At 38.5% G+C, this 20,918-nt stretch overlaps 1 protein-coding gene across 6 annotated transcripts in view; it reads right to left on the bottom strand.

Moving 5' to 3' along the window:
- Window positions 1-3,032, bottom strand: part of IL15 (interleukin 15) — a 115,408-nt gene extending 112,376 nt beyond the window's left edge. For 3 of the 6 annotated variants that reach the window (XR_004350155.1, XM_032633703.1, XM_032633698.1), the window contains exon 1: window positions 2,233-2,343. The gene's annotated coding sequence lies outside the window, so the exon portion shown is untranslated. Of the gene's footprint in view, window positions 1-2,232; window positions 2,359-2,702 lie in introns of those variants that run through there. The other 3 variants (XM_032633699.1, XM_032633700.1, XM_032633701.1) reach the window with 3 other exon arrangements.
- Between the last annotated feature and the right edge of the window lie 17,886 nt (window positions 3,033-20,918).

The following is a 20,918-nucleotide window of genomic DNA, read 5'->3' on the forward strand; positions in this document are numbered from 1 at the left end:
GCCTATTTGCCAAGCTCTACCAGCAAAAACTATGTACACTGGACAAATGTTTTCATTCAGGAACCATAAAAAAATTTTCTCCAAGGAACCAAACACATGTAGACACTCATGTGAATATCATTTGCTCATAAAGATAATCTTTAAATATATAATTAATAAGGTCAATTATACAAGTACCATATAAGCATTAATTTTAAATGAATGTTCCATCATTATATCACTCCGCATTAAAATGAAATAGTGGTTGATTGTCACTGTCAAACTGTGGGAACTACTTCTATGGAAATAATATCACCCTTCATAAATATCGGTGCTCTTAAATCTGTCTGGGTTCAAACCCCAGCTCTACCACTTTCTCAATCTGTGACTTTGGGAAAGTTATTTAATTACTACTCTATGCTCCAATTTCTTCAGTTATAAAATACAGTCCCTACACCACATAAGTTTATTATGATTTTTAAAAAAAATAAACACATACTTGGAACAACATCCAGTACATAATAAGAATTCAACAAGTGTTAGCTATGATTCATATTATTTCCCATAGTTCAAGCTGTGGACCTAAAACAGTACTTTCTGTATTATCATTATCTAACCTTCAAAAGAATAGTTACATAATGAATACAGCTAAACAGTAAACTCTAAGCAAGATAGGAAGAAAGGGCAGTTTTCTAAGTTCTAAAATGCTTTAAAAACTGTTAGGGTTCGAGGCTCATTTAAAAAGCTCATTAGAGTTATGGCTATTTTCCTCAGAAAAAAAATCCCCTTTACACAACATTTCAGAGCTTCCTTCACCGCCTTCCTGAAATCCACCCAGAGCCAGCAAACCTGAGATGGAGAACCTTCTAGGATTTAAAATTCTTCAATTATCAAACTCTATTTCAATAAACTTTAGACCACTGCTTTCTCCCATCCTTCAAAGAAGTTTATAAACACGTATTGCATTGACAAACATTATGTCCTGTGATACGGCTGTTGACATTTACATATTAATTTCATGGATTTAAACAGAAAGCATCAAATTGTTTTCCTTAAACCCACTGGTAACCTGTAGGAAAATCCTAATTCCAGAAATTGTAGCTTCAAATCAGGTTCTGGAGTTCCCACTCCAAATTAGCAGAGAACAGTGAACCCCAAAGTATGGGAACACTCTGCCTACCAGAAGTCCAGCGGCCAACCTAACCCCTCTGTCACTCTGTCATAGAGCAGATGATACTGCTGGAAAGGCTGTTCTGAGTCTGACCAAAACTTTGACAGGAGAAAACAGAGGAAGAAATACAAGGGTGTGCCATTAAAACACAACCAGAACAAACCTTCAGAACTTTGTAAACGTCTTAACTTCATTAAGTAAAACTTTACATTTTTTCATCACTTTTTAAATCTAAAATGGCTATTGCTTTGTCTTCAGTCCTTTCCTTTCTATATCCTTGTGTTCTTCCCTTTGTATCTCCTCCCTCTGCCTATCATGCCCACCACACTGCTCTTTAATAAAAATGAGAGTTTGATGTATATTGTACCCTGATGCTTTCCATAGAACGTCCACCTCTGCACAGCAGGGTGCTGTAACCACCTAGATCTGATCTGTTTATTCAATCAAGTCAAAGAAGCCTCTAGAAGCCCACTGACAAGATAAGAATGCCTATCAGTTACAAGGAGATACCATTACCAGTGTCATAACATTAGACTGTAGCTTTTAAAAACATAATGGAGATAGCTAGTGACAACCATTTCACTTCCAGTTTCTAAACTTCTGACTCACCCTGTTTAAGAATCTGTTATAAGCAACACTGAAGAATTAATCGTGCCTTACATATACTTCGAAGATAACAAAGTTTTAAATGCATAGAAATTCAAGTTAAATTCAATATATTATAAGCTAAGTTCAAATACATTGTATACGCTTGCAAGAGTCTCAATAACACCTGATAAAATTAACTGGATTTTCATTTAAAGCCACTTTGAATAAGGATTTCACGGCAGTACAAGTCTCCTGCATTTTTTCCAAGTTTCTAGCACTGGTTTTCTGGAAACAATATAAACGGAGGCCTGATTGTCAAACGGTAACCATTCCTGTAGATTCCTCTCCCAAGGAAGGTTAAGTGTCCTGATCAAAGCAGAGGAGGGTAATTTGACTGACAAAGATAGAGTCAGACGTGCGGGGCTCACACTCAAGTTGGCACCAGCCGGCGGGGAGTTTGGGAGGGGGCAGGGAAGAAGCGGGAGCTGCGGTACCTTTCTTGAACTTTCTGAGCTCGATGAGGTGCAGAACTCAGCGCTCTGTGCCGCCGGACCTCGCTTTCTCCGAACCCCGCAGCTGGGCTGGGCTGGCCAGGCGCGCGTCCCTCGCCCTCCGCCTGCCGGCGCGGAGTCGTTGGAGCCGACGGCGGAGCCGAGCGGGGACCCGCTAGTGGACGAGCAATCTGTGCTCGGCTGGAAGCGGAGGATGGCGAGGAGAGCCCGCGACGGCAATAAAGGGTCAGAAGGTGAAATACCTCCGCGCGGAGCGCCACCGAATACCGAAGTCGCGGTCAAGCGTTCCCCAGAAGAGGGCGGGGCGGCCCGGCCGGTAGCCCTTTGTGGGGAGACGCGTGCGTCCGGCCAGAGCTGGGAGGAGTCCGAGGCGAAGGCTTTCGGGGAGAGTTCCCTCGCCCTTTCAGCCACCAGCACCTCCCCTCCCAAAGCGGAGAAGCCAAGCTCTGTACCTCCATCGAGTCCGGGCTACAGAGTCGGGGGCGGCGGGCAGCGCGGCGGGGCGGGCGCGGTCGTCCGGCTCCCTTCCCGGGCGTTGGGCCTCTGCGGCCGAGAATGAATCATCTGGGGTTCCCCTGGACGCCTGGAACCCAGGGAGTCCCAGCTCCCAACGAAAAGAAAAGTGAAAGAGAAAAGAGGAGAGACGAATATAAACACCCCCAGCGGAGGCTGAGGGAGGGGAGGGTGGCGGCAGCCCTTGGCCGACTGCCCCAGGTGGCCTGGCTCCCCGCCCGCAGGGAGGTGGCCGCTGCTGCCGAGCCCGGGATCTCAGAACCTGCAGGGCCAGAGGGAGGAGGTCTAGGAGCGCCGGCCCCGCCTCGCAGGGACGCTGGCCCGGGACTTGGCCTATCCCTCCTCCGGCACCTGCAGGGAAGGCGCGAGGAGGTGGCCCGGAGTCCACCTGCCGCATCCACGGGCGCCGGGCATGGCACGCCAGGCTGCCCGGGCTGAGACTGAGACCTGGGAGCAGCGCGTTACCAAGTTGGCCAGAAGAAAGGGAAAAATGCGTTGGATCGGACGGATTGGGCGGCTACTCCAGACCTTGACCCTCTCCACGGCCTAAAAGAAGGAAGGCCCTGAAGTCCTGCTAGAGAAAACGTGGGAGGAAGACACCTGGGCGACTACTTTGTCCAAAGTGGTTGGCTCGGAGGGTGAATGAACATGAACGAATGTGCCTATCTGTGGACCACTTTCCCAGCCTAGGGCGTCGTCCAGTGTAAAACATTACAATGGGACCACGTGAAATGTTATTGTAGGATTTTACAGTTAAAAGAAGGAACTGAGTTCTTTGAGGCTAAGTGATCCTTGTGCCTCAGAGCCTGCAGAAATGGTTTCAGTTTTTGGAAGCACTTTGGAGAACCTTGCACACGTGTGAATCACTGAAATTCCCTAACGGAAGGCTGCTTGCCCAAATTTTTCAGAGTCATGTCACGGAAATAATAAGGCTCCCTGGAGCTTGGTAAAACATTTAACTAACTTTTCTTTGTATTACGTACATGTTAAAATAAAATTTAAAAATATTTGAAGAGATTTAAATATTAAATGTACATAAAGTTCCACATAAAATCATTTTGCATTTTTATGAAAAAGTTGAGCTCTAGATAGTCAAGATCAATAAAATAAGTGAGATGAAAATGTAAAAACTTTTTTACAGCCATTCAAATCTTCACCATAGTTGGAAATTATATTTAAAGAAATGAAGCAATCATTCCTTTCTGTGCAAGACAATGTAATGTTGAATTTTCTTGTGATAATGCCAGTGATTTCAAATCCAATCAGACTTTTTCATAGCAATACACTGAAGCTCTGATTTGCAGAATGAGGATGCATCCTGAGTGAGATTGGGCTTGCAGCTGGAATGGATTCTGTTGCAACAGATGTAACAGCCCCAAAGGTAAACTATGTGTATATGTGAATATCGAAATTAATGATGGAGAACTGGATCTGTGTCTGCACGTCCACTTGAACTGGTCCAGTCCTTCTTGGCTCCCACAAGATGAGCTCCCATACCTCCTTCAGCCCCATTACAGATGCTGCGTGTTCTGCAGCTGGTGGCTGAAGTAGTTGTCCAGATAGTAAGGCCCACCCGTCATTGGCCTCACTTAGCACCAACTAGCAGAGGCAAATATCACTGCCGCCAGAGGTCACATCATTACCTCCCAGATCCTGCTGCACTTGGGCTGCCTAAGAGCACTAGAAAAAGCTGTTCTTAGCTGGGGCTCACTAGCCTGGGGGCTCCAGCTGTCCCTGGGGCTGAGAAACATCAGTGTCTGACAGCACACTTTTAACACGTGGCCACCATGAATTTTCTGAGCTATTGGAGAAGTTTTCACAACGCTATGAAACTGATGGGAATTTTCTTCATAGAGCCGAGCTTTAAAGTACAATCTGCAGACATAAGAATAAAATTGGTTTACAGATATTGATCAAGCTTCTAATATACGTAAGTTCTGGAACAAGATGGGCTGAATGATATATAAAGCATTTAGTCAGATTGGGGAGATAAAATAACATAAATGACAAGAAAGTGAAGTTGAAACTGCTGATGGCCATAAGAGAGACTTCGCTCAACTACTTGCCTCCCAAGTATGTAAGTCAAATTTGTTTTCGCAATTACCCCCCAAAAAAGTATTTTTGAATTAGTTATATAAATGCCTGCAATTTATTGAGGTTGGGTATTCAGCATAATGTTACTGTTGCACTGCCTCAAACAGAGAAATCTAATGTATGCCACTTGTATTTTCAGTTGCCACAGGCTGTTTGACAAGATATTGAAAATTGCTCACACCAATGAACAAGTAAATTCCACTGTATAAATTAAAAACAAAGACCAAGATTGATGAAATAATTTGAAACTGCCTAAGGGTAACTAATAAAGTTACCATGTGGAAAGAAGTAAAAATTAACTAAACCTCACAGAAGTGACCATAATAATTTTTCTTTGAATTAAAAAAATGAACAATAAAATCATAGTTGAATAAATTTTTATAATCTGATTTTTCATTCCAAAGACAATGTTAGCCAATTGGCTAGTTGTCTTTAAAATAAATGTTTTCTTTGGAAACTATGTGGAAGTAGTTGAAAGTTAGCTCATCTGACTTAGTGTTCAAAGTCCATGACTGTGACCTTATTTATAGTTCTCCTAAGGAACAAATCACAGGCCAAGAACAAGCTGATCTTCTGGTCTTTGCAAAACATAGCCTGGGACCCCTGAATTTGTCATTTTGCTTAAAGCCTTACCTCAGTGTTGCTCCTCCCCTCTGTCTTTTTGGTGGTCCTAACAATAGAGGAATACTCTTCCTCTTACAGATTACTTGAGTTTTCAAGAGCTTCTTAAGTTACTGCTTTCTCAGAGGTGCAGCAATACTAGCTACTACTTCTGTAGTTCCTACAGGGTGTGCCCAGGTGCCCACTAAGACAAATATTAGCTCACTAAATCCTCACAACAATGCTATGATATATGAACAAATATTATCTCCATATTACTGATGGAGAAACTAAGACCCACAGAAATTTCCCAACTTGCCTGCAATTCACATGCAATTAAGTGGCCCCACCGCAAGGCTCTGACCTCAGGCAGTCTAGCTTGAGTCCTCACCCCTGTACTCTGCTACCTCTAAATTGACAACCACCCTCCACAGCTTCTCAAACAAAGAATTCCTGAGAAAAGAAGCCTTTGACTCTTAGGCTCCCTTCACCTAAATGCTGGGACAAATACCATATTCATTAACTGGAAGATACAAAGTTGTTAACGTGTCAATTCTCCAGATTCCAGGCAATCCCAGCAGGCTTTCTTATACAACTTGATGAGCAGATTCGAACACTGATATGCAAATACAGAGGACCTAGAAGAGGCAAAACACTTTTGAAAAAGAACAGTGTTGGAGGATCTATACTACCAGATATCAACACTTAATATAGACTTATGAAGACCAAAGCAGTGTAGTAATGGCGTAAAGATTGACAAATCAAAGGAACAGAGTACAGAAAACGTTTACACATGCATGGCCAATTCGTTTTGACAATTATGCCAAGGTAAGAGAGTGAAAGGATAATCTTTTCGACCAGTGATATAGGAACAACTGAGCTTTTTAGTGGAAAAAAAACATTTTTATTTCCCTAACAAACATCATTCATAAAAGTTAACACAAATGGTTCATAGACCAAAGTGTAAAAGTTAAAAATATAAACCTTCCAGAGGAAAGCATAGGAGAAAATGCTTTGCAATATTGAGGTAGGTAAAGATTTCTTAGCACACAAAAAGTACTAACTATGAAAGAAAAAAAGTGAAATAATTGGATTTCACCAAATTATAAACTGTTTTTCTCTCTTTAAGGTCCAAAATGACTACCAATATACTAAAAGTTCTAGAGAATCCTGCAATAAAATATCCTGTTTAATATTGTTTGGCTTATTTCTCAAATTTATTGGTCAAAGAACCATTTTGCAGTAGAATACCAGTTAATCTTTAACATAACTTGTATTCCAGAAAACGCACTTGCAAAGTGCTATTGAAGACACATTACTTTCTTCTGGAATAAACTCCATTAATTGAGGGAGAGGAGCCATAACAGCCAAATAATTATTTTTGCCATGGAATATGCTCTGTGTTTGATTCACTAACATTTTAGTACGATGCTTTTAATGTTTGGGAGTTATAAACATTGCTCTATGGCAATAAACATTATTTTTAAATGATGTTTTATGAAATAATTGTACAACTTAATTAAATATTCACCTACTAAGAGTCATTTACAACTTGACTTATTTTTTATTAAAATTTAAAAGTCCTCATATAAAATATTACTGGAGAATCTGAAATGTAAACTTAAGTCTCACTCTGGTTAAAAGAGTCTAAAAAACATTATTGCCAGGAGTGGCTTTAGTCATACAAAATCTTACAAAGGGAATTTCCTGGTAGTCCACTGGTGAGGACTCCACACTTTCACCACGGGGGGCCTGGGTTCAATCCCTGGTCTGGGAACTAAGATCCCACAAGCCGTGTGTGGCCAAAAAAACAAAACAAAAAAAACTTGGGCAGAGAGAAACTAGATGATTCAAACCTTGTGATATACGCAATAACGGCAGAGCTCAAAACAGATACCTGAAGGGGATTAGAATTTGCCACCCCAAAATATGCCTCTTTGGCATAAAGATTATCTTGAGAAGGTTATTTATAAGAAACAGCACACACAGGAAAACCAAGTAGCTATCCCTTTATAAGAGAAATACACATTTATAAGGGAAATCTCAATTTTAAGGGTGTCTTTTCTCTGTACCAGGAAGCGGAGGAGGACCAATTCTCTAGAAACTCTTAACAGTGGAGAAGGCAGGGACTTAAATCTGTGTAACCATCATACCCTTGTTAAATCTGTATAACAATCACACCCTTGTTTATTGTGATTTTCCTGGTCACTACCCATAACTGGCCTTCCCCCCTACAACATCTGCCTCATCATTCTTTTGTCTTTAGCTGGAAATGATATTTAAGGTGGTGGCTGGGCAATTTCAGAGAGTTATTCAGTTTTCTTGGGCATCTCCCATGTATACAGGAGGTATACATATTACTAAACTTCTGACCTTAAAAAGTAAAGACAGAAGAAGAAAAAAGAACTACAGTCCTGCAGCCTGTGGAACAAAAACCACATTCACAGAAAGATAGACAAGATGAAAAGACAGAGACCTATCTACCAGATGAAGGAACAAAATAAAACCCCAGAAAAACAACTAAATGAAGTGGAGATAGGAAACCTTCCAGAAAAAGAATTCAGAATAATGAGAGTGAAGATGATCCAGGACCTTGGAAAAAGAATGGAGGCAAATATCGAGAAGATGCAAGAAATGTTTAACAAAGACCTAGAAGAATTAAAGAACAAACAAACAGAGATGAACAACACAATAACTGAATGAAAAATACACTAGAAGGAATCAGTAGCAGAATAACTGAGGCAGAAGAACAGAAAAGTGACCTGGAAGACAGAATGGTGGAATTCACTGCTGCGGAACAGAATAAAGAAAAGAGAATGAAAAGAGATGAAGACAGCCTAAGAGACCTCTGGGACAACATTAAACGCAACAACATTTGCATTATAGGGGTCCCAGAAGGAGAAGAGAGAGAGAAAGGACCCGAGAAAATGTGAAGAGATTATAGTCAAAAGCTTCCCTAACATGGGAAAGGAAATAGCCACCCAACTCCAGGAAGTGCAGAGTCCCACACAGGATAAACCCAAGGAGAAACATGCCAAGACACATAGTAATCAAATTGGCAAAAATTAAAGACAAAAAAGTATTGAAAGCAGCAAGGGAAAAATGACAAATAACATACAAGGGAACTCCCATAAGGATAACAGCTGATTTCTCAGCAGAAACTCTACAAGCCAGAAGGGAGTGGCATGATATACTTAAAGTGATGAAAGGGAAGAACGTACAACCAAGATTACTCTATCCAGCAAGGACCTCATTCAGATTTGATGGAGAAATCAAAAGCTTTACAGACAAGAAAAAGCTAAGAGAATTCAGCACCACCAAACCAGTTCTACAGCAAATGCTAAAGGAACTTCTCTAAGTGGGAAACACAAGAGAAGAAAAAGACCCACATAAAAACCCCACAAAACAATTAAGAAAATGGTAATAGGAAGATACATATCAATAATTACCTTAAACGTGAATGGATTAAATGCTCCAACCAAAAGACACAGGCTTGCTGAATGGATACAAAAACAAGATCCATATATATGCTGTCTACAACAGACCCACTTCAGACCTAAGGACACATTCAGACTGAAAGTGAGGGGATGGAAAAGGATATTCCATGCAAATGGAAATCAAAAGAAAGCTGGAGTAGCAATACTCATATCAGATAAAATAGACTTTAGAATAAAGAATGCTACAAGAGACAAAGAAGGACACTACATAATGATCAAGGGATCAATCCAAGAAGAAGATATAACAATTATAAATATATATGCACCCAAAATAGGAGCACCTCAATACATAAGGCAACTGCTGACAGCTATAAAAGAGGAAATCAACAGTAACAAAATAATAGTGGGGGACTTTAACACCTCACTTACAACAATGGACAGATCATCCAAACAGAAAATTAATAAGGAAACACAAGCTTTAAATGACACAATAGACCAGATAGATTTAATAGATATAGGACATTCCATCCAAAAACAGCAGATTACACTTTCTTCTCAAGTGTGCATGGAACATTCTCCAGGATAGATCACATCTTGGGTCACAAATCAAGCCTCAGTAAATTTAAGAAAATTGAAATCATATCAAGCATCTTTTATGACCACAACGCTATGAGATTAGAAATCAATTACAGGGCAAAAAATGTAAAAAACACAAACATATGCAGGCTAAACAGTATGTTACTAAATAACCAAGAGATCACTGAAGAAATCAAAGAGGAAATCAGCAAATACCTAGAGACAAATGATAATGAAAACACAATACAATACCTACGGGTTGCAGCAAAAGCAGTTCTAAGAGGGAAGTTTATAGCTATGCAAGCCTAGCTCAAGAAACAAGAAAAATCTCAAATAAACAATCTAACCTTACATCTAAAGGAAACAGAGAGAGAGGAACAAACAAAACCCAAAGTTAGCAGAAGGAAAATAATCATAAAGATCAGCGCAGAAATAAATGAAATAGAAACAAGGAAAACAATAGCAAAGATCAATAAAACTAAAAGCTGGTTCTTTGAGCAGATAAACAATATTGATAAACTATTAGCCAGACGCATCAAGAAAAACAGGGAGAGGATTCAAATCAATAAAACTAGAAATGAAAAAGGAGAAGTTACAACAGACACTGCAGAAATACAAAGCATCCTAAGAGACTACTACAAGTAACACTATGCCAATAAAATGGACAACCTGGAAGAAATGGACAAATTCTTAGAAAGGTATAACCTTCCAAGACTGAACCAGGAAGAAATAGAGAATATGAACAGACCAATCACAAGTAATGAAATTGAAACTGTGATTAAAAATCTTCCAACAAACAAAAGTGCAGGACCAGATGGCTTCCCAGGTGAATTCTATCAAACATTTAGAGAATAGCTAACACCCATCCTTCTCAAACTCTTCCAAAAAATTGCAGAGGAAGGAACACCCCCAAACTCATTCAATGAGGCCACCATCACCCTGATACCAAAACCAGACAAAGATACTGCAAAAAAAGAAAATTACAGACCAATATCACTGATGAATATAGGTGCAAAAATCCTCAACAAAACACTAGCAAACAGAATCCAACCACACATTAAAAGGATCATACACCATGATCAAGTGGGGTTTATCTCAGGGATGCAAGGGTTCTTCAATATACGCAAATCAATCAATGTGATACACCATATTAACAAATTGAAAAATAAAAACCATATGAGCATCTCAATAGATGCAGAAAAAGCATTTGACAAAATTCACCATCCATTTATGATAAAAACTCTCCAGAAAGTGGGCATAGAGGGACACTACCTCAACATAATAATGGCCATATACGACAAACCCACAGGAAACATCATTCTCAATGGTGAAAAACTGAAAGCATTTCCTCTAAGATCAGGAACAATAAAAGGATATCCACTGTCACCACTATTATTCAACATAGTTTTGGAAATTCTAGCCACGGCAATTGGAGAGGAAAAAGAAATAAAAGGAATACAAGTTGGAAAAGAAGAAGTAAAACTGTCACTGTTTGCAGATGACATGATACTATACATAGAGAATCCTAAAGATGCCACCAGAAAACTATTAGAGCTAATCAATGAATTTGGTAAAGTTTCAGGATATAAAATTAATGCACAGAAATCTCTTGCATTCCTATACAGTAATGATGAAAAATCTGAAAGAGAAATTAAGGAAACACACCCATTTACCATTGCAACAAAAAGAATAGTATACCTAGGAATAAACAAAAGACAAAAGACCTGTATGCAGAAAAGACAAAACGACCTGTATGCAGAAAACTATAAGACAAAAGACCTCTATGCAGAAAACTATAAGACACTGTTGAAAGAAATTAAAGACGATACCAACAGATGGAGAGATATACCATGTTCTTGGATTGGAAGAATCAATATTGTGAAAATGACTCTACTACCCAAAGCAATCTACAGATTCAATGCAATCCCTATGATATTCCCAATGGCAGTTTTTAAAGAACTAGAACAAAACATCTTAAAATTTGTATGGGGACACAAAGACTTGAATAGCCAAAGCAGTCTTGAGGGGAAAAAAATGGAGCTGGAGGAGTCAGACTCCCTGACTTCAGGCTATACTACAAAGCTATAGTAATTAAGACAATATGGTACTGGCACAAAAACAGAAATATAGATCAATGGAACAGAATAGAAAGCCCAGAGATAAACCCACACACCTATGGTCAACTCATCTATGACAAAGGAGGCAAAGATATACAATGGAGAAAAGACAGGCTCTTCAATAAGTGGTGCTGTGAAAACTGGACAGCTACATGTAAAAGAAAGAAATTAGTATACTCCCTAACACCATACACAAAAATAAACTCAAAATGGATTAGAGACCTAAATGTAAGACTGGACACTATAAAACTCTTAGAGGAAAACATAGGAAGAAAACTCTGACATAAATCACAGCAAGATCTTTTTTGATCCACCTCCTAGAGTAATGGAAATAAAAACAAAAATAAACAAATGGGACCTAATGAAACTTAAAAGCTTTTGCAGAGCAAAGGAAACTACAAACAAAACAAAAAGACAACCCTCAGAATGGGAGAAGATATTTGCAAACGAATCAACGGACAAAGGATTATCTCCAAAATATATAAACAGCTCATGTAGCTTGATACTAAAAAAGCAAATAACCCAATCCAAAAATGGGCAGAAGACCTAAATAGACATTTCTCCAAAGAAGACATACATATGGCCAACAAACACATGAAAAGCTGCTCAACATCCCTAATCATTAGAGAAATGCAGATCAAAACTACAATGAGGTATCACCTCACACCAGTTAGAATGGGCATCATCAGAAAATCTACAAACAACAAATGCTGGAGAGGTTGTGGAGAAAAGGGAACCCTCTTGCACTGTTGGTGGGAATGTAAATTGATACAGCCACTATGGAAAACTTAAAAAGCTCCATAGTGGAGTTTCCTTAAAAACTAAGGGAAACTTTATGTATGGAGGTTCCTTAAAAAACTAAAAATAGGGACTTCCCTGGTGGCGCAGTGGTTGAGAGTCCGCCTGCCGATGCAGGGGGCGCGGGTTCGTGCCCCGGTCTGGGAGGATCCCACATGCCGCGGAGCGGCTGGGCCCGTGGGCCATGGCCGCTGGGCCTGCGCGTCCGGAGCCTGTGCTCCGCAACGGGAGAGGCCACAGCAGTGACAGGCCCGCGTACCGCCAAAAATAAATAAATAAATAAATAAATAAATAAAATAATGAGATTTAAAAAAAAAAAAATTTGAAAAAAAAAAAAAAAAAACTAAAAATAGAATTACCATATGACCCAGCAATCCCACTACTGGGCATATACCCAGAGAAAACTGTAATTCAAAAAGGCACATGCACCCCAATGTTCATTGCAGCACTATTTACAATAGCCAGGTCATGAAAGCAACGTAAATGCCAATTGACAGATGAATGGATAAAGAAGAAGTGGTACATATACACAATGGAATATTACTCAGCCATAAAAAGGAACAAAATTGGGTCATTTGTGGAGACGTGGATGAATCTAGAGACTGTTATACAGAGTGAAGTGAGTCAGAAAGAGAAAAACAAATATAGTATATTAATGCATATATGTGGAACCAAAAAAATGGTAGAGATGAACAGGTTTGCAAGGCAGAAATTGAGACACAGATGTAGAGAACAAACATATGGACACCAAGGAGGGAAAGCAGTGGCAGGTGGGGGTGGTGGTGGGATGAATTGGGAGTTTGGGATTGACATATATACACTGATGGGTATAAAACAGATGGCTAATAAGAACCTGCTGTATAAAAAATAAATAAAATTAAATTTTTAAAAAAGTGTTCTGGAAAACCAAAAATAAATACTGTGGTAAAATATACATAAAATAAAATAAATCAATAAATAAAAATAAAAAGGACTTCCCTGGCAGACCAGTGGTTAAGACTCCAGGCTTCCACTTCTGGGGGTATGGGAAAAAAATTAAAAGCTGTCATTAAAAAAAAATAATAATAATAATACACTTCTGCTTCCTCCCCGCCCTCCTGTTCTTTAGCTGTCTTTCATTACATGTGGGTTTCAGCCAAGAACCTAGAAGGGCAGAGGGAAAATTTTTTTTCCTCCCCTACATGCCTTAAGAAGTGATAAGGCTATCGCTAAAATTTCTCACCTGTAGATATTAAATCAAAAGAGACAGTAATGATTACATTCCAAAATATCCCCAAGAAAGACTCATTAAAAACCGGGACTGGTCCAGTGTAAGAAATAATTGTTGATAAACACTGTATTAATTAAACAAATCACAGAAGTAAACCCTCTCATGTAGTTGAAATAGGAAAGTAAAATTTCAGTAGGTGTAATATAATACCTATTTGGACTCTTGTCCAATGTAGCACACAGAAAATGTGCTATATTTCAAGAATGCATGTTGTTGTTTAATACTGAGTGCAGAAACTCACAAAAACACTGAAATTGTCATTTCCTTGAAAAATGGCTTTCAAAAAGGAAGGTTTGGCGCTTTTGTTCTTTTTGAAACATGAATAAGAAATGAAGTTCTAGTGCAGGCAAAGGAAAATCTTATGTTTGCAAAATCGACTTTTATGCTCAAACAGTGAAAATAGAAGTGTTGGAAAGAGCTATGCATGGTATTTGAAGGTACTTTCATCTCTACATGAATAAATAATTATGGTATGTAAATTGTGTTAGAAGTCTTGCTGCTTCATTTGCTTGTTTCACCCCGAAGATACAAATCTTCCCTTTAAGATCTACATTTGTTTGCATTTATAACTAAGTTTAGTTCGGGAAATCTAAGATCTGAGGATTCAAAATCAGGTTTGACAGACCTAAAACTAATGTTATCAAATCATTCTTTCACTATCATTTATTTATCGCTAACTCTACACTCAGAATCTACTACATGCCACAGATTATACAGATATAGTATAAGGAATAGTTCCTCCGTTCCAAAGGGAAAATAGATGACATAATTGCTACCATTGAGAAGTTTACAATGTGTTGTGGTTAATTTTTGTAGATTAACAAAACTGCAAATAGTGGCTTGCAGGTAACCCTATCTGTTCAAATTTTCTATCACAATTACGTTGAGGTAATATCACAATGTCATTTTAATTGACTAGCTTTTTTACCCTATGATTCTTTAGTGGGAATTTTCATGCCAGATGTGTGCTAATTCTTGTGCACTGAAAAAGTGAGAGAAAAGGACACCCGGAATTAAAGGCTTGAAGTCTGATCCATTTCAGCAAGTACCATTAGTCGTACAAATTTATCTCACAGATGTACATTCACTGAGATTAGATACTGTGACGTCAGCATGATATAATGTGGAAAATATTAAATTGGTAAGCACTCTAGTGTGAACCTAGTTTTAATCCGTCTGGACAAAGTGGGCACTTCATTCATTTAGGAACTGAAAATCTGAGATAAAGTTATCTAGGATCACACAGAATTAAGTGGTGAATCCAATATCTGAACCCATCTCTATTAGCAAAGCCTCACCTTCTCTAACACATCGCAAGCCAGTTGAGAATCGGCCCATAAATGGTTAACAATTGCTGTGTTGCTCACGACCTACCCTATGGTAAGTATACCCTTGCAGCTTAATATGCACCATTTTTAATCCTAAAACTAAACTCCAATTTACATACGGTGAAACGGGGGTTCAAAGAGATTAAGTAATGTGCCAAAGGACATATAGCTGAAGAAATACATAAAATGCCATTTCCTTAATTCCACCTATGTTTCAATAAAACACATACACATTTACATATTCTTTCCTGGAGACTGAATCCAAAACAACCATAGGGGGAAAAGAAAACTAGCCAATTAAAGTGATCTTGTGGGCTTCCCTGGTGGCGCAGTGGTTGAGAGTCCGCCTGCCGATGCAGGGGACACGGGTTCGTGCCCCGGTCTGGGAGGATCCCACATGCCGCGGAGCGGCTGGGCCCGTGAGCCATGGCCGCTGAGCCTGCGCGTCCGGAGCCTGTCCTCCGCAACGGGAGAGGCCACAACAGTGAGAGGCCCGCGTAACGCATAAAAAAAAAAAAAAAAAAAAAAAAAAAAAAAAAAAAGTGATCTTGTGATATTACTTCAAAGTAACTGAAATGAACATTTTTTTCTGGGAACCTATGGAACTTTCAGCTTTGTCGCAGCCATCTGATTTTTTGTGTGGTCTGAATTCAATAGTCTTTAATATGTGGAGGAAAAAAACTCACACCCGCACCTAAAGTTTCAATGAAAAAGTCTCAAAATGAGCAATAAAACACTGATTTTTATTGGGTAATGTTTTGAATTAATATAGAGAGAAACATGATAAAGTGCTATTTTGACTTGCAAAGGAAAAGAAAATATCAAACACCAATTTTACATATGGGACAGCAATCACAGCTGAACCTTAAGGTAATTGCCTATAAAGTCAGATACTAACTCCCTATGTCCTTATTTTAAAAAGCCTCCCATTAACTGATCTACTGAGTTTCATTTCCCTTTATAATCTTGTATAGTTATATTTACCCTAAAGAACACATCGTTTTGCTGTTTCCTACTCCTGTCCCTTCAGGTGTGCTTCTCTAGCTCCTTTTCTGGTTAATATTTGACACATTAAAACAAACCCTCTCTCAAAGCCTGTCTCAAGAGAGTTCCCATTCAAGGAGCTTCCCATATAAACTTCAAGTCACATTAAATAATTCCTTTGCACTTCAGCACACTTGTTTTGCATGTGTTTGTTCTCATTGCATGTGTTTGTTCTCAAAACAATTTGAGAACACTTAGATGGTGGTGTCAGCTTTGCGATGGCTAACCTCCCCCAAATCAGATAAATAAATGTCTTAGAGCTAGGACAGACTGAAGAGAACACAGGGTGTTGTTTGTTTGTCTTTTTAATAATCCCTACCTTGTGGTGCTAGTTTTAGGATTAGAGATGAGTGGCTACCATGTGCCTGGCAGCAAGTATGCACCAGGGAACATGGGCTTTTGGAGAGAGAGAGAGGGAGGGATGGAGAGAGAGAGAGAGAGAGAGATCTGGGTTCAAATACCAGATTCACCATTTCATTTCTGTATGATCCTGGGCAAGTCCATTTTTATCTGCAGTTTCCACATTTACAAAATGCTGACAAGCATATCGTACTTTCCAAGTTTTGTGAGAATTAACTTCAGATAATTTACATGATAAAGTTTTCACTGGCGTCAACAAGTTGAGGTCAGGCTGTCCCTAGGAGAGGCCAGCTGTTGAGTTGTCAGGAGGCCCACCATACTAAATTCAGGAAATTTAATACGGCCCAGGCTTTTGTTATATAATTTGATGTTTAATAGCTTTTGGATCTTAGGATCATATAATATCACGTGCCCTGCTTCTCAGTAGCTCAATCAAATAACCATGCTATCTTATCAAGACACTTTTCCCTGGAGAGCACATGAACAGACAGCACCAACAGGCCCTCCCTTCTCTCTGCTTCTGTCACCCGGCAACCTTCCCTCGTTCACCCTCTATTCCTTTCTGATGGTATGATTTGAATCAAGTATAGTTCTGGTCTGGGAAGTGATTCATTCTTCTCTCTCTCCTCTCCTCCCTTCCCCACCCCTCCCCATTTCTCTGCTTCTCTCTCTCCTCTCTCCACCCCAATCCTATCTCCCATTTGAACTGAAAACAGAAATACATAATACATACATACATAATACTTAAAGAAGGACATAAAAATCACCTGTAATCTTAGCATTGAAAGCTAACAAATGGGACTTCCCTGGTGGTCCAGTGGTTAAGACTGGACCTTCCACGGCAGGGGGCACGGGTTCAATCTCCGGCTGGGGATCCTGCAAGCTGCGTGGCGTGGTCAGAAAAAAAAAGCTAATAAATGTTAAGTTTAGCACCAGTCTTTTCTTCTGTAGTGATCACAATGCATACAGAGGGTCTTTTAAATTTTTATTTCCAAATTATATTTTTCAGAATATAAAAATAATATATACATTTTGCAGCTAACATGTTAACATTCTATGCCATTTGTCATCTTTCAGAATCCAAATTTAATGAATGTATAGTTGACCATTTTAATTAAACATTCTTCTTTAGTTGGACAATTAGAAATATTACAATTTTGCAATACTAGACTATTAACATCGTAATCATCTTTAAACATACATATTTTGCACATATCTAGCTATTTTTAGGATAAAATTCTAGTAGTTAACAATCACAAGTCTCTTAGTTTAAATTACTAATTTTTTTTCAGAAATGTCCCTCCCCATGAGCACACATGGCCTATGACGGCCCATTTCCCTGCACCATGCAAATATTAAGAAATACAAAACATTCCAATTAGTTGAATTAGAAGGGAGAAGTGTTTTTTCTTCTTGTGCAATTAGTAATCCTACCATCTGTATATAATCATAAATCTGTACGCTTTCCAAAAATGTATTTCTTAACACTTAATACTTATTGAACTGGCTACAATTACAGAATAATTTAAAATAGATCTGGGCACCTTGCTTCTTGATTTTATTGGAACGATTTTAACATTTTAACCTTAAATGTAATTAGGCTGTTGGTTAGTTAGAAAAATATTCATTACATAAAAGAAGTAAGTACATTCTCATTTAATAAATCATTTTATTAGACTTTTTAAGGTTGTTAAATGCCTTTAGGGTACAACTGAGATTACCCTGTAATTGAATTTCTGTGGTGTATATAAATGATATGTTACAATGCATTTTCTCCTTTGACATATTTAAATAACATGTTATATGTATTCTAAGATTAAACTATGCATGTGGCTTTTATTCTTTTGCAATTCTGATGAATTCAATAGCTGTTGATTTGATTTTAGAGATACGCATTCACACTCAGATTATATTGGTGTCCTTACTCATTTTCTCCTTTGATCTGTGGGATATATTTGTATTCATATATATTTAATTTTTCTATGCTGTATTATTTGGAATATAAAGTTTTAATACTATTTTAGCCCACTGATTTTTTTACTGAAGTATAATTGATTTACAATGTTGTGTTAATTTCTGCTGTACAGCAAAGTGATTCAGTTATATATACATTATTTTTTATATTCTTTTCCATTATGGTTTATCACAGGATATTGAATATAGTTCCCTGTGCTATACAGAAGGACCTTGTTGTTTTTCCATTCTATTTATAATAGTTTGCATCTGCTAATCCCAAACTCCATACTCCATCCCTCCCCCATCTCCCCTCCTCCTTGGCAACCACAGGTCTGTTCTCTATGTTTTAGCCTCACTGATATTTTATCTGTTATGAATTTTAAAATGCCTCTTCTCAAAGTAAGTTAACCTGAATTTTAAGTTTCTTAATAATACTGGAAAATATAAACGATTCAAACATTTGAATGAGAAAAACCCGGGTTCAAATTCCAAGCATGTGATTTTTAGCACGCAGCTTCTTTGAAGCCCAATCTCCTCTCCTGTGATTGGGGAGACAAGGATAAACTAAGATGTTAGCATCCAGGAAGGGATCTGACATGTGCCTGTTAGCCCAGGGCCTAGGAGAGGAGGAGCCCAACAAGCCTGCTTTCCTACTATCTGCTTTCCCCCTCAGCACTATCTACACTTTTTCAGTTGTATCCTTGTTCTGTTTTTCATGTTTATTGGCCTTTTGTCACCTCCTTCCCATTATTTTATCTCTTATTCTAAGAGAACTTTGAGATTTTCCTTCTGCACACAGATGCAATTTTCTGCAGCAGTGTTTTAGCAGGGCCCGTTCTGTTATTTCTATTGGATTAGTCATCTTTCCATGCACCTCCCTTTTATTCACAGCTTCTTATTTTCACACAACATGCAGTTAACTCCTCCTCAGCCTGTTCCTTACATACACCTGATATCCATATTTCTTAGGGACGACAACTAGACAACTACTTGAATCTTTTTTGCGGAAGCCAAACAGTTGTCTAAAAGTTTCTTTTGCTTCCTCTCATACATCATTTTTCCAGAGATTTGATTTCCCTGGATTTTCAGGATAATATGTTCCTCTTTCTCTTATGCTACTATATTTCTTTTTCCTAGAGGGACCATATGGGGTTTTTCATCAATTTTTAACACTATGAAACACCTGGTACATAAAAGGATATATGTAACATATATATTTATACTATAGAGTAAGTAACAATATAATGAAATAGGATGTTACTGGGATTGTTGAAGCTTCCTGGAAACCCTCTCGGATTACCTCCCTTTGTGCCCCAGTTTTAAAAACATCTAAGACCTTTTCTCTAGCATCTTTTCCATTCTTGAAGGCTACCCATCAGATGTTATTTCAGGGAGAATCTGTTGTGGTAAAGCGCTCACTATAGGAAAATGTCTTTAATTTGGTTTCCTTTGAAAGATACCTTTGCTGCATATGAAACTAGGTTGAAAGAAGCTTTCAGTATTTTGAAGATGTTATTCTAGTGGCTTCTGGCTCCTGCTGAGAAGTCAAATATTAATCTAGTTACCATTCCTTTGTTCATAATCCATCTCTTCTCTCTGCTTTTCTCAAGATCTGCTATTTTATTTGGTGCTCTGCAGTTTTTCTAAGTTTGTACCTACATGTGATAATTTATTCTATTTGGGGTTTGTCAGTGTTCCTCAGAATGAGTTCATTAGTACTCATGAAATTCTTAGCCATTATCCATTTAAATATTGCTTTTGTTTAATCTAGTATTTTTCCAGAACTTTGATTAGATATATGTTGGACTAGTTCATTCTATCTTCCATGTCTCTTAATCTCTCTTTTGTACTTTTCCATCACTTTGTCCCTGTGTATACCAGTTATATGATTTCTTAACTTATATCTTCTGGCTTCATTAATTCTCTTCTTAAAGTGTTATTCTGTAAACTTAGCTTTAATTTCACTGACTGTATTTTTGATTTCTAAGTGTCCAATTTTGCTTTTTTTCAGGTATGCCTGCTCATCTTTGATAGATGCAGAGTCATGCCATGATTTTTGCTTTTGTGTTGTCCCATGGTAGAAGTGGGGAGAGAAGGAGGGGAAAAAATCTCCCTTTAGAGGACAATTCAGAAAGCAGAGGTAGAGGAAAATGCACAGAAAATAGGTAAATTCTTCAAGATTTTAGAAAGAGCTAGATTCCTCCTGGGATACTGTTGCTTTTCCTTTGGGTGTGCAGTTGTTTTCTTTTTCTGGGCTCTCATTCCAATGATCTCATGCCAAGAATATTATTCTGGTCCATTACTATTGTTTTCCACTTTCCTGTGTTTAAGTGTGAAGATTGCTTTCATTCAATCCTACAAGTGTCTTCTGTCTCCTCTATTTGAGGTGATCCCTTCACTATAATTGCACAGTCCCTGCCCCACCAGGATGAGCAGAAGCTGCTACTGGGCTGCTGACTGGCTCTGGTCCAGCACTTTGTCGTCTCCCTTTAGATACTATGAAGTCAGAGTTCACAGGAACAGTTCTGCTCAATGAACAGCATGTGCTTGAGGCCTGTAGTAAATATATATCTCA

This window comes from Phocoena sinus, chromosome 5 (assembly GCF_008692025.1).
Source record: "Phocoena sinus isolate mPhoSin1 chromosome 5, mPhoSin1.pri, whole genome shotgun sequence".
In the NCBI taxonomy this organism is placed as follows: Eukaryota; Metazoa; Chordata; class Mammalia; order Artiodactyla; family Phocoenidae; genus Phocoena; species Phocoena sinus.